The following is a 14,045-nucleotide window of genomic DNA, read 5'->3' on the forward strand; positions in this document are numbered from 1 at the left end:
GGTTAACATAAAACAAAAGATTTTATCCTCCTGCCTTATAAAGGAACACTTCAACTTTGGTTTTCATTATACTTTAGCACTAATATGACAATTAAAAATGTAGGCTTATGTATACTGTTTTCATTCTCTTGGTTCTATTTATTGTGATGTTGAATCCTTTTCAAATGGCCTTTTCTGATATATATGCAATATCTATAATTGAGGCATACCTGGGAGACACTTTGAATCAAATTATTTAAATGCATTTTAAAATGAGCTGTTTTATGTTAGTGTGGTGTGTACATAATAGAGATCCAAAATTGGTCATACTTTCCATGGCTTTCCAACTTAAGGATCCATAGGGTGGAATTATTTCAAAATGTTATAGCCGGACATCTTTATAGAATTATTTGTAGTCATTAGTGGTAATTTCCCTGAGTGTGCTTGCACGTGTAGAGTATATATGCTTACATGTTCAAATCAGCCTTCAGTTATATTTATTGGCACCTATGTTCAAAATAACGGTATCAATTGCTCAAGATTAAATCTGCTCTATGCAATGCATGTTGATATGTGCTTTAAATGCTCTTTTTAAAGTTAAATAATTGGAAATCTCTTATATTTATTTTATAATGATGGTGAATAACCATGCTGGGAGTTTCAGTTTGAAGGAAATTGGTCCAATAAAAGAAAACACAAATGTTTTCAAATATGCTCTTGATGCCAGTCCATAGGTTAGACTGAATGCGATATGTGTCTTTCCAATTTGGATATACAAGTGTATTCATCATCTTCTCATTTAGCATACTAAAGCAGAGTATTGCAATATAGGTTGCTGCAACTTAAGTTTTGGCAGGAGTAACAATAATGAGACATTAGGCCCCAGTGAGATTTGAACTCACGACCCCTGGTTTACAAGACCAGTGCGCTAACCCCTGAGCTATGGAGCCACTTTGTTAAGTTTTTTTATACACATTTTGGTGTCTGGTTGAGGATGGAAATTGATATACAGCAAATTTCAAATCTTTTCTGGTAAATGTACTTTTTTCAATTACAATTGTTGTGTTTATGGTCATCTTAAGGTTCTTCAAGATTGCATCAAAACAGTCACATAAAATTGGCAAAGTAGTTGTAGTCATCTATAATGGACTAGGAATGTATTACTTTACTTCTTAACGAGCTGTAGGAGAGAGGCCAGGTTAACATAAAACAAAAGATTTTATCCTCCTGCCTTATAAAGGAACACTTCAACTTTGGTTTTCATTATACTTTAGCACTAATATGACAATTAAAAATGTAGGCTTATGTATACTGTTTTCATTCTCTTGGTTCTATTTATTGTGATGTTGAATCCTTTTCAAATGGCCTATTCTGATATATATGCAATATCTATAATTGAGGCATACCTGGGAGACACTTTGAATCAAATTATTTAAATGCATTTTAAAATGAGCTGTTTTATGTTAGTGTGGTGTGTACATAATAGAGATCCAAAATTGGTCATACTTTCCATGGCTTTCCAACTTAAGGATCCATAGGGTGGAATTATTTCAAAATGTTATAGCCGGACATCTTTATAGAATTATTTGTAGTCATTAGTGGTAATTTCCCTGAGTGTGCTTGCACGTGTAGAGTATATATGCTTACATGTTCAAATCAGCCATCAGTTATATCTATTGGCACCTATGTTCAAAATATTGGTATCAATTGCGCAAGATGAAATCTGCTCTATGCAATGCATGTTGATATGTGCTTTAACTGCTCTTTTTAAAGTTAAATAATTGGAAATCTCTAATGTTTATTTTATAATGATGGTGAATAACCATGCTGGGAGTTTCAGTTTGAAGGAAATTGGTCCAATAAAAGAAAACACAAATGTTTTCAAATATGCTCTTGATACCAGTCCATAGGTTAGACTGAATGCGATATGTGTCTTTCAAATTTGGATATACAAGTGTATTCATCATCTTCTCATTTAGCATACTAAAGCAGAGTATTGCAATATAGGTTGCTGCAACTTAAGTTTTAGCAGGAGTAACAATAATGAGACATTAGGCCCCAGTGAGATTTGAACTCACGAACCCTGGTTTACAAGACCAGTGCTCTAACCCCTGAGCTATGGAGCCACTTGGTTAAGTTATTTTATACACATTTTGGTGTCTGGTTGAGGATGGAAAATGATATACAGCAAATTTCAAATCTTTTCTGGTAAATGTACTTTTTTCAATTACAATTGTTGTGTTTATGGTCATCTTAAGGTTCTTCAAGATTGCATCAAAACAGTCACATAAAATTGGCAAAGTAGTTGTAGTCATCTATAATGGACTAGGAATGTATTACTTTACTTCTTAACGAGCTGTAGGAGAGAGGCCAGGTTAACATAAAACAAAAGATTTTATCCTCCTGCCTTATAAAGGAACACTTCAACTTTGGTTTTCATTATACTTTAGCACTAATATGACAATTAAAAATGTAGGCTTATGTATACTGTTTTCATTCTCTTGGTTCTATTTATTGTGATGTTGAATCCTTTTCAAATAGCCTATTCAGATATATATATGCAATATCTATAATTGAGGCATACCTGGGAGACACTTTGAATCAAATTATTTAAATGCATTTTAAAATGAGCTGTTTTATGTTATTGTGGTGTGTACATAATAGAGATCCAAAATTGGTCATACTTTCCATGGCTTTCCAACTTTAGGATCCATAGGGTGGAATTATTTCAAAATGTTATAGCCGGACATCTTTATAGAATTATTTGTAGTCATTAGTGGTCATTACCCTGAGTGTGCTTGCACGTGTAGAGTATATATGCTTACATGTTCAAATCAGCCATCAGTTATATCTATTGGCACCTATGTTCAAAATATTGGTATCAATTGCGCAAGATGAAATCTGCTCTATGCAATGCATGTTGATATGTGCTTTAACTGCTCTTTTTAAAGTTAAATAATTGGAAATCTCTAATGTTTATTTTATAATGATGGTGAATAACCATGCTGGGAGTTTCAGTTTGAAGGAAATTGGTCCAATAAAAGAATACACAAATGTTTTCAAATATGCTCTTGAAAATAGTCCATAGGTTAGACTGAATGCGATATGTGTCTTTCCAATTTGGATATACAAGTGTATTCATCATCTTCTCATTTAGCATACTAACGCAGAGTATTGCAATATAGGTTGCTGCAACTTAAGTTTTAGCAGGAGTAACAATAATGAGACATTAGGCCCCAGTGAGATTTGAACTCACGACCCCTGGTTTACAAGACCAGTGCGCTAACCCCTGAGCTATGGAGCCACTTTGTTAAGTTATTTTATACACATTTTGGTGTCTGGTTGAGGATGGAAATTGATATACAGCAAATTTCAAATCTTTTCTGGTAAATGTACTTTTTTCAATTACAATTGTTGTGTTTATGGTCATCTTAAGGTTCTTCAAGATTGCATCAAAACAGTCACATAAAATTGGCAAAGTAGTTGTAGTCATCTATAATGGACTAGGAATGTATTACTTTACTTCTTAACGAGCTGTAGGAGAGAGGCCAGGTTAACATAAAACAAAAGATTTTATCCTCCTGCCTTATAAAGGAACACTTCAACTTTGGTTTTCATTATACTTTAGCACTAATATGACAATTAAAAATGTAGGCTTATGTATACTGTTTTCATTCTCTTGGTTCTATTTATTGTGATGTTGAATCCTTTTCAAATGGCCTATTCTGATATATATGCAATATCTATAATTGAGGCATACCTGGGAGACACTTTAAATCAAATTATTTAAATGCATTTTAAAATGAGCTGTTTTATGTTAGTGTGGTGTGTACATAATAGAGATCCACAATTGGTCATACTTTCCATGGCTTTCCAACTTAAGGATCCATAGGGTGGAATTATTTCAAAATGTTATAGCCGGACATCTTTATAGAATTATTTGTAGTCATTAGTGGTAATTTCCCTGAGTGTGCTTGCACGTGTAGAGTATATATGCTTACATGTTCAAATCAGCCATCAGTTATATCTATTGGCACCTATGTTCAAAATATTGGTATCAATTGCGCAAGATGAAATCTGCTCTATGCAATGCATGTTGATATGTGCTTTAACTGCTCTTTTTAAAGTTAAATAATTGGAAATCTCTAATGTTTATTTTATAATGATGGTGAATAACCATGCTGGGACTTTCAGTTTGAAGGAAATTGGTCCAATAAAAGAATACACAAATGTTTTCAAATATGCTCTTGAAACCAGTCCATAGGTTAGACTGAATGCGATATGTGTCTTTCCAATTTGGATATACAAGTGTATTCATCATCTTATTTAGCCTACTAAAGCAGAGTATTGCAATATAGGTTGCTGCAACTTAAGTTTTAGCAGGAGTAACAATAATGAGACATTAGGCCCCAGTGAGATTTGAACTCACGACCCCTGGTTTACAAGACCAGTGCGCTAACCCCTGAGCTATGGAGCCACTTTGTTAAGTTTTTTTATACACATTTTGGTGTCTGGTTGAGGATGGAAATTGATATACAGCAAATTTCAAATCTTTTCTGGTAAATGTACTTTTTTCAATTACAATTGTTGTGTTTATGGTCATCTTAAGGTTCTTCAAGATTGCATCAAAACAGTCACATAAAATTGGCAAAGTAGTTGTAGTCATCTATAATGGACTAGGAATGTATTACTTTACTTCTTAACGAGCTGTAGGAGAGAGGCCAGGTTAACATAAAACAAAAGATTTTATCCTCCTGCCTTATAAAGGAACACTTCAACTTTGGTTTTCATTATACTTTAGCACTAATATGACAATTAAAAATGTAGGCTTATGTATACTGTTTTCATTCTCTTGGTTCTATTTATTGTGATGTTGAATCCTTTTCAAATGGCCTATTCTGATATATATGCAATATCTATAATTGAGGCATACCTGGGAGACACTTTGAATCAAATTATTTAAATGCATTTTAAAATGAGCTGTTTTATGTTATTGTGGTGTGTACATAATAGAGATCCAAAATTGGTCATACTTTCCATGGCTTTCCAACTTAAGGATCCATAGGGTGGAATTATTTCAAAATGTTATAGCCGGACATCTTTATAGAATTATTTGTAGTCATTAGTGGTAATTTCCCTGAGTGTGCTTGCACGTGTAGAGTATATATGCTTACATGTTCAAATCAGCCATCAGTTATATCTATTGGCACCTATGTTCAAAATATTGGTATCAATTGCGCAAGATGAAATCTGCTCTATGCAATGCATGTTGATATGTGCTTTAACTGCTCTTTTTAAAGTTAAATAATTGGAAATCTCTAATGTTTATTTTATAATGATGGTGAATAACCATGCTGGGAGTTTCAGTTTGAAGGAAATTGGTCCAATAAAAGAAAACACAAATGTTTTCAAATATGCTCTTGATACCAGTCCATAGGTTAGACTGAATGCGATATGTGTCTTTCAAATTTGGATATACAAGTGTATTCATCATCTTCTCATTTAGCATACTAAAGCAGAGTATTGCAATATAGGTTGCTGCAACTTAAGTTTTAGCAGGAGTAACAATAATGAGACATTAGGCCCCAGTGAGATTTGAACTCACGAACCCTGGTTTACAAGACCAGTGCTCTAACCCCTGAGCTATGGAGCCACTTGGTTAAGTTATTTTATACACATTTTGGTGTCTGGTTGAGGATGGAAAATGATATACAGCAAATTTCAAATCTTTTCTGGTAAATGTACTTTTTTCAATTACAATTGTTGTGTTTATGGTCATCTTAAGGTTCTTCAAGATTGCATCAAAACAGTCACATAAAATTGGCAAAGTAGTTGTAGTCATCTATAATGGACTAGGAATGTATTACTTTACTTCTTAACGAGCTGTAGGAGAGAGGCCAGGTTAACATAAAACAAAAGATTTTATCCTCCTGCCTTATAAAGGAACACTTCAACTTTGGTTTTCATTATACTTTAGCACTAATATGACAATTAAAAATGTAGGCTTATGTATACTGTTTTCATTCTCTTGGTTCTATTTATTGTGATGTTGAATCCTTTTCAAATAGCCTATTCAGATATATATATGCAATATCTATAATTGAGGCATACCTGGGAGACACTTTGAATCAAATTATTTAAATGCATTTTAAAATGAGCTGTTTTATGTTATTGTGGTGTGTACATAATAGAGATCCAAAATTGGTCATACTTTCCATGGCTTTCCAACTTTAGGATCCATAGGGTGGAATTATTTCAAAATGTTATAGCCGGACATCTTTATAGAGTTATTTGTAGTCATTAGTGGTCATTACCCTGAGTGTGCTTGCACGTGTAGAGTATATATGCTTACATGTTCAAATCAGCCATCAGTTATATCTATTGGCACCTATGTTCAAAATATTGGTATCAATTGCGCAAGATGAAATCTGCTCTATGCAATGCATGTTGATATGTGCTTTAACTGCTCTTTTTAAAGTTAAATAATTGGAAATCTCTAATGTTTATTTTATAATGATGGTGAATAACCATGCTGGGAGTTTCAGTTTGAAGGAAATTGGTCCAATAAAAGAATACACAAATGTTTTCAAATATGCTCTTGAAAATAGTCCATAGGTTAGACTGAATGCGATATGTGTCTTTCCAATTTGGATATACAAGTGTATTCATCATCTTCTCATTTAGCATACTAAAGCAGAGTATTGCAATATAGGTTGCTGCAACTTAAGTTTTAGCAGGAGTAACAATAATGAGACATTAGGCCCCAGTGAGATTTGAACTCACGACCCCTGGTTTACAAGACCAGTGCGCTAACCCCTGAGCTATGGAGCCACTTTGTTAAGTTATTTTATACACATTTTGGTGTCTGGTTGAGGATGGAAATTGATATACAGCAAATTTCAAATCTTTTCTGGTAAATGTACTTTTTTCAATTACAATTGTTGTGTTTATGGTCATCTTAAGGTTCTTCAAGATTGCATCAAAACAGTCACATAAAATTGGCAAAGTAGTTGTAGTCATCTATAATGGACTAGGAATGTATTACTTTACTTCTTAACGAGCTGTAGGAGAGAGGCCAGGTTAACATAAAACAAAAGATTTTATCCTCCTGCCTTATAAAGGAACACTTCAACTTTGGTTTTCATTATACTTTAGCACTAATATGACAATTAAAAATGTAGGCTTATGTATACTGTTTTCATTCTCTTGGTTCTATTTATTGTGATGTTGAATCCTTTTCAAATGGCCTATTCTGATATATATGCAATATCTATAATTGAGGCATACCTGGGAGACACTTTAAATCAAATTATTTAAATGCATTTTAAAATGAGCTGTTTTATGTTAGTGTGGTGTGTACATAATAGAGATCCACAATTGGTCATACTTTCCATGGCTTTCCAACTTAAGGATCCATAGGGTGGAATTATTTCAAAATGTTATAGCCGGACATCTTTATAGAATTATTTGTAGTCATTAGTGGTAATTTCCCTGAGTGTGCTTGCACGTGTAGAGTATATATGCTTACATGTTCAAATCAGCCATCAGTTATATCTATTGGCACCTATGTTCAAAATATTGGTATCAATTGCGCAAGATGAAATCTGCTCTATGCAATGCATGTTGATATGTGCTTTAACTGCTCTTTTTAAAGTTAAATAATTGGAAATCTCTAATGTTTATTTTATAATGATGGTGAATAACCATGCTGGGACTTTCAGTTTGAAGGAAATTGGTCCAATAAAAGAATACACAAATGTTTTCAAATATGCTCTTGAAACCAGTCCATAGGTTAGACTGAATGCGATATGTGTCTTTCCAATTTGGATATACAAGTGTATTCATCATCTTATTTAGCCTACTAAAGCAGAGTATTGCAATATAGGTTGCTGCAACTTAAGTTTTAGCAGGAGTAACAATAATGAGACATTAGGCCCCAGTGAGATTTGAACTCACGACCCCTGGTTTACAAGACCAGTGCTCTAACCCCTGAGCTATGGAGCCACTTGTTTAAGTTATTTTATACACATTTTGGTGTCTGGTTGAGGATGGAAAATGATATACAGCAAATTTTAAATCTTTTCTGGTAAATGTACTTTTTTCAATTACAATTGTTGTGTTTATGGTCATCTTAAGGTTCGTCAAGATTGCATCAAGACAGTCACATAAAATTGGCAAAGTAGTTGTAGTCATCTATAATGGACTAGGAATGTACTACTTTACTTCTTAACGAGCTGTAGGAGAGAGGCCAGGTTAACATAAAACAAAAGATTTTATCCTCCTGCCTTATAAAGGAACACTTCAACTTTTGTTTTCATTATACTTTAGCACTAATATGACAATTACAAATGTAGGCTTATATATACTGTTTTCATTCTCTTGGTTCTATTTATTGTGATGTTGAATCCTTTTCAAATGGTCTAATCTGATATATATGCAATATCTATAATTGAGGCATACCTGGGAGACACTTTGAATCAAATTATTTAAATGCATTTTAAAATGAGCTGTTTTATGTTATTGTGGTGTGTACATAATAGAGATCCAAAATTGGTCATACTTTCCATGGCTTTCCAACTTTAGGATCAATAGGGTAGAATTATTTCAAAATGTTAAATCCGGACATCTTTATAGAGTTATTTGTAGTCATTAGTGATCATTACCCTGAGTGTGCTTGCACGTGTAGAGTATATATGCTTACATGTTCAAATCAGCCTTCAGTTATATCTATTGGCACCTATATTCAAAATATTGGTATCAATTGCACAAGATGAAATCTGCTCTATGCAATGCAATCTTGAAGAACCTTAAGATGACCATAAACACAACAATTGTAATTGAAAAAAGTACATTTACCAGAAAAGATTTGAAATTTGCTGTATATCAATTTCCATCCTCAACCAGACACCAAAATGTGTATAACATAACTTAACCAAGTGGCTCCATAGCTTTAAATGCTCTTTTTAAAGTTAAATAATTGGAAATCTCTTATATTTATTTTATAATGATGGTGAATAACCATGCTGGGAGTTTCAGTTTGAAGGAAATTGGTCCAATAAAAGAAAACACAAATGTTTTCAAATATGCTCTTGAAACCAGTCAATACTGAATGCGATATGTGTCTTTCCAATTTGGCTATACATCATCTTCTCATTTAGCATACTAAAGCAGACTATTGCAATATAGGTTGCTGCAAATTAAGTTTTAGCAGCAGAAACAATAATGACACATTAGGCCCCAGTGAGATTTGAACTCACGACCCCTGGTTTACAAGACCAGCGCTCTAACCCCTGAGCTATGGAGCCACTTGGTTAAGTTATTTTATACACATTTTGGTGTCTGGTTGAGGATGGAAATTGATATACAGCAAATTTCAAAACTTTTCTGGTAAATGTTCTTTTTTCAATTACAATTGTTGTGTTTATGGTCATCTTAAGGTTCTTCAAGATTGCATCAAGACAGTCACATAAAATTGGCAAAGTAGTTGTAGTCATCTATAATGGACTAGGAATGTATTACTTTACTTCTTAACGAGCTGTAGGAGAGAGGCCAGGTTAACATAAAACAAAACATTTAATCCTCCTGCCTTATAAAGGAACACTTCAACTTTGGTTTTCATTATACTTTAGAACTAATATGACAATTAAAAATGTAGGCTTATGTATACTGTTTTCATTCTCTTGGTTCTATTTATTGTGATGTTGTATCCTTTTCAAATGGCCTATTCTGATATATATGCAATATCTATAATTGAGGCATACCTGGGAGACACTTTGAATCAAATTATTTAAATGCATTTTAAAATGAGCTGTTTTATGTTAGTGTGGTGTGTACATAATAGAGATCCAAAATTGGTCATACTTTCCATGGCTTTCCAACTTTAGGATCCATAGGGTAGAATTATTTGAAAATGTTAAATCCGGACATCTTTATAGAGTTATTTGTAGTCATTAGTGGTCATTACCCTGAGTGTGCTTGCACGTGTAGAGTATATATGCTTACATGTTCAAATCAGCCTTCAGTTATATCTATTGACACCTATGTTCAAAATATTGGTATCAATTGCACAAGATGAAATCTGCTCTATGCAATGCAATCTTGAAGAACCTTAAGATGACCATAAACACAACAATTGTAATTGAAAAAAGTACATTTACCAGAAAAGATTTGAAATTTGCTGTATATCAATTTCCATCCTCAACCAGACACCAAAATGTGTATAACATAACTTAACCAAGTGGCTCCATAGCTTTAAATGCTCTTTTTAAAGTTAAATAATTGGAAATCTCTTATATTTATTTTATAATGATGGTGAATAACCATGCTGGGAGTTTCAGTTTGAAGGAAATTGGTCCAATAAAAGAAAACACAAATGTTTTCAAATATGCTCTTGAAACCAGTCAATAGGTTAGACTGAATGCGATATGTGTCTTTCCAATTTGGCTATACATCATCTTCTCATTTAGCATACTAAAGCAGACTATTGCAATATAGGTTGCTGCAAATTAAGTTTTAGCAGCACAAACAATAATGACACATTAGGCCCCAGTGAGATTTGAACTCACGACCCCTGGTTTACAAGAACAGTGCTCTAACCCCTGAGCTATGGAGCCACTTGGTTAAGTTATTATATACACATTTTGGTGTCTGGTTGAGGATGGAAATTGATATACAGCAAATTTCAAATCTTTTCTGGTAAATGTACTTTTTTCAATTACAATTGTTGTGTTTATGGTCATCTTAAGGTTCTTCAAGATTGCATCAAGACAGTCACATAAAATTGGCAAAGTAGTTGTAGTCATCTATAATGGACTAGGAATGTATTACTTTACTTCTTAACGAGCTGTAGGAGAGAGTCCAGGTTAACATAAAACAAAAGATTTTATCCTCCTGCCTTATAAAGGAACACTTCAACTTTGGTTTTCATTATACTTTAGCACTAATATGACAATTAAAAATGTAGGCTTATATATACTGTTTTCATTCTCTTGGTTTTATTTATTGTGATGTTGAATCCTTTTCAAATGGCCTATTCTGATATATATGCAATATCTATAATTGAGGCATACCTGGGAGACACTTTGAATCAAATTATTTAAATGCATTTTAAAATGAGCTGTTTTATGTTAGTGTGGTGTGTACATAATAGAGATCCAAAATTGGTCATACTTTCCATGGCTTTCCAACTTTAGGATCCATAGGGTAGAATTATTTGAAAATGTTAAATCCGGACATCTTTATAGAGTTATTTGTAGTCATTAGTGGTCATTACCCTGAGTGTGCTTGCACGTTTAGAGTATATATGCTTACATGTTCAAATCAGCCTTCAGTTATATCTATTGGCACCTATATTCAAAATATTGGTATCAATTGCACAAGATGAAATCTGCTCTATGCAATGCAATCTTGAAGAATCTTCAAGATTGCATCAAGACAGTCACATAAAATTGGCAAAGTAGTTGTAGTCATCTATAATGGACTAGGAATGTATTACTTTACTTCTTAACGAGCTGTAGGAGAGAGGCCAGGTTAACATAAAACAAAATATTTAATCCTCCTGCCTTATAAAGGAACACTTCAACTTTGGTTTTCATTATACTTTAGCACTAATATGACAATTAAAAATGTAGGCTTATGTATACTGTTTTCATTCTCTTGGTTCTATTTATTGTGATGTTGAATCCTTTTCAAATGGCCTAATCTGATATATATGCAATATCTATAATTGAGGCATACCTGGGAGACACTTTGAATCAAATTATTTAAATGCATTTTAAAATGAGCTGTTTTATGTTAGTGTGGTGTGTACATAATAGAGATCCAAAATTGGTCATACTTTCCATGGCTTTCCAACTTTAGGATCCATAGGGTAGAATTATTTGAAAATGTTAAATCCGGACATCTTTATAGAGTTATTTGTAGTCATTAGTGGTCATTACCCTGAGTGTGCTTGCACGTGTAGAGTATATATGCTTACATGTTCAAATCAGCCTTCAGTTATATCTATTGGCACCTATATTCAAAATATTGGTATCAATTGCACAAGATGAAATCTGCTCTATGCAATGCAATCTTGAAGAACCTTAAGATGACCATAAACACAACAATTGTAATTGAAAAAAGTACATTTACCAGAAAAGATTTGAAATTTGCTGTATATCAATTTCCATCCTCAACCAGACACCAAAATGTGTATAACATAACTTAACCAAGTGGCTCCATAGCTTTAAATGCTCTTTTTAAAGTTAAATAATTTGAAATCTCTTATATTTATTTTATAATGATGGTGAATAACCATGCTGGGAGTTTCAGTTTGAAGGAAATTGGTCCAATAAAAGAAAACACAAATGTTTTCAAATATGCTCTTGAAACCAGTCAATAGGTTAGACTGAATGCGATATGTGTCTTTCCAATTTGGCTATACAAGTGTGTATTCATCATCTTCTCATTTAGCATACTAAAGCAGACTATTGCAATATAGGTTGCTGCAAATTAAGTTTTAGCAGGAGTAACAATAATGACGCACTAGGCCCCAGTGAGATTTGAACTCACAACCTCTGGTTTACAAGACCAGTGCTCTAACCCCTAGGCTATGGAGCCACTTGGTTAAGTTATTTTATACACATTTTGGTGTCTGATTGAGGATGGAAATTGATATACAGCAAATTTCAAATCTTTTCTGGTAAATGTACTTTTTTCAATTACAATTGTTGTGTTTATGGTCATCTTAAGGTTCTTCAAGATTGCATCAAGACAGTCACATAAAATTGGCAAAGTAGTTGTAGTCATCTATAATGGACTAGGAATGTATTACTTTACTTCTTAACGAGCTGTAGGAGAGAGGCCAGGTTAGCATAAAACAAAATATTTAATCCTCCTGCCTTATAAAGGAACACTTCAACTTTGGCTTTCATTATACTTTAGCACTAATATGACAATTAAAAATGTAGGCTTATGTATACTGTTTTCATTCTCTTGGTTCTATTTATTGTGATGTTGAATCCTTTTCAAATGGTCTAATCTGATATATATGCAATATCTATAATTGAGTCATACCTGGGAGACACTTTGAATCAAATTATTTAAATGCATTTTAAAATGAGCTGTTTTATGTTAGTGTGGTGTGTACATAATAGAGATCCAAAATTGGTCATACTTTCCATGGCTTTCCAACTTTAGGATCCATAGGGTAGAATTATTTGAAAATGTTAAATCCGGACATCTTTATAGAGTTATTTGTAGTCATTAGTGGTCATTACCCTGAGTGTGCTTGCACGTGTAGAGTATATATGCTTACATGTTCAAATCAGCCTTCAGTTATATCTATTGGCACCTATATTCAAAATATTGGTATCAATTGCACAAGATGAAATCTGCTCTATGCAATGCAATCTTGAAGAACCTTAAGATGACCATAAACACAACAATTGTAATTGAAAAAAGTACATTTACCAGAAAAGATTTGAAATTTGCTGTATATCAATTTCCATCCTCAACCAGACACCAAAATGTGTATAACATAACTTAACCAAGTGGCTCCATAGCTTTAAATGCTCTTTTTAAAGTTAAATAATTGGAAATCTCTTATATTTATTTTATAATGATGGTGAATAACCATGCTGGGAGTTTCAGTTTGAAGGAAATTGGTCCAATAAAAGAAAACACAAATGTTTTCAAATATGCTCTTGAAACCAGTCAATAGGTTAGACTGAATGCGATATGTGTCTTTCCAATTTGGCTATACAAGTGTGTATTCATCATCTTCTCATTTAGCATACTAAAGCAGACTATTGCAATATAGGTTGCTGCAAATTAAGTTTTAGCAGGAGTAACAATAATGACGCATTAGGCCCCAGTGAGATTTGAACTCACAACCTCTGGTTTACAAGACCAGTGCTCTAACCCCTAGGCTATGGAGCCACTTGGTTAAGTTATTTTATACACATTTTGGTGTCTGATTGAGGATGGAAATTGATATACAGCAAATTTCAAATCTTTTCTGGTAAATGTACTTTTTTCAATTACAATTGTTGTGTTTATGGTCATCTTAAGGTTCTTCAAGATTG

At 33.1% G+C, this 14,045-nt stretch overlaps 11 non-coding genes across 11 annotated transcripts; all 11 read right to left on the bottom strand.

Moving 5' to 3' along the window:
- Positions 1–856: 856 nt before the first annotated feature.
- On the bottom strand, positions 857–929 carry TRNAT-UGU (transfer RNA threonine (anticodon UGU)). Its single transcript has one exon. It is a non-coding gene; the product is annotated as a tRNA-Thr (tRNA).
- A 1,103-nt stretch (positions 930–2,032) lies between these two features.
- On the bottom strand, positions 2,033–2,105 carry TRNAT-UGU (transfer RNA threonine (anticodon UGU)). The gene has a single exon. It is a non-coding gene; the product is annotated as a tRNA-Thr (tRNA).
- A 1,105-nt stretch (positions 2,106–3,210) lies between these two features.
- On the bottom strand, positions 3,211–3,283 carry TRNAT-UGU (transfer RNA threonine (anticodon UGU)). Its single transcript has one exon. It is a non-coding gene; the product is annotated as a tRNA-Thr (tRNA).
- A 1,100-nt stretch (positions 3,284–4,383) lies between these two features.
- TRNAT-UGU (transfer RNA threonine (anticodon UGU)) lies at positions 4,384–4,456 on the bottom strand. Its single transcript has one exon. It is a non-coding gene; the product is annotated as a tRNA-Thr (tRNA).
- A 1,103-nt stretch (positions 4,457–5,559) lies between these two features.
- Positions 5,560–5,632, bottom strand: TRNAT-UGU (transfer RNA threonine (anticodon UGU)). Its single transcript has one exon. It is a non-coding gene; the product is annotated as a tRNA-Thr (tRNA).
- Positions 5,633–6,737: 1,105 nt separating this feature from the next.
- TRNAT-UGU (transfer RNA threonine (anticodon UGU)) lies at positions 6,738–6,810 on the bottom strand. The gene has a single exon. It is a non-coding gene; the product is annotated as a tRNA-Thr (tRNA).
- A 1,100-nt stretch (positions 6,811–7,910) lies between these two features.
- Positions 7,911–7,983, bottom strand: TRNAT-UGU (transfer RNA threonine (anticodon UGU)). The gene has a single exon. It is a non-coding gene; the product is annotated as a tRNA-Thr (tRNA).
- A 1,228-nt stretch (positions 7,984–9,211) lies between these two features.
- Positions 9,212–9,284, bottom strand: TRNAT-UGU (transfer RNA threonine (anticodon UGU)). The gene has a single exon. It is a non-coding gene; the product is annotated as a tRNA-Thr (tRNA).
- Positions 9,285–10,519: 1,235 nt separating this feature from the next.
- On the bottom strand, positions 10,520–10,592 carry TRNAT-UGU (transfer RNA threonine (anticodon UGU)). The gene has a single exon. It is a non-coding gene; the product is annotated as a tRNA-Thr (tRNA).
- A 1,914-nt stretch (positions 10,593–12,506) lies between these two features.
- On the bottom strand, positions 12,507–12,579 carry TRNAT-UGU (transfer RNA threonine (anticodon UGU)). Its single transcript has one exon. It is a non-coding gene; the product is annotated as a tRNA-Thr (tRNA).
- A 1,247-nt stretch (positions 12,580–13,826) lies between these two features.
- Positions 13,827–13,899, bottom strand: TRNAT-UGU (transfer RNA threonine (anticodon UGU)). Its single transcript has one exon. It is a non-coding gene; the product is annotated as a tRNA-Thr (tRNA).
- Between the last annotated feature and the right edge of the window lie 146 nt (positions 13,900–14,045).

Source organism: Taudactylus pleione, unplaced genomic scaffold (genome assembly GCF_031769625.1).
Source record: "Taudactylus pleione unplaced genomic scaffold, aTauple2 ptg000117l, whole genome shotgun sequence".
Taxonomy (NCBI): domain Eukaryota; kingdom Metazoa; phylum Chordata; class Amphibia; order Anura; family Myobatrachidae; genus Taudactylus; species Taudactylus pleione.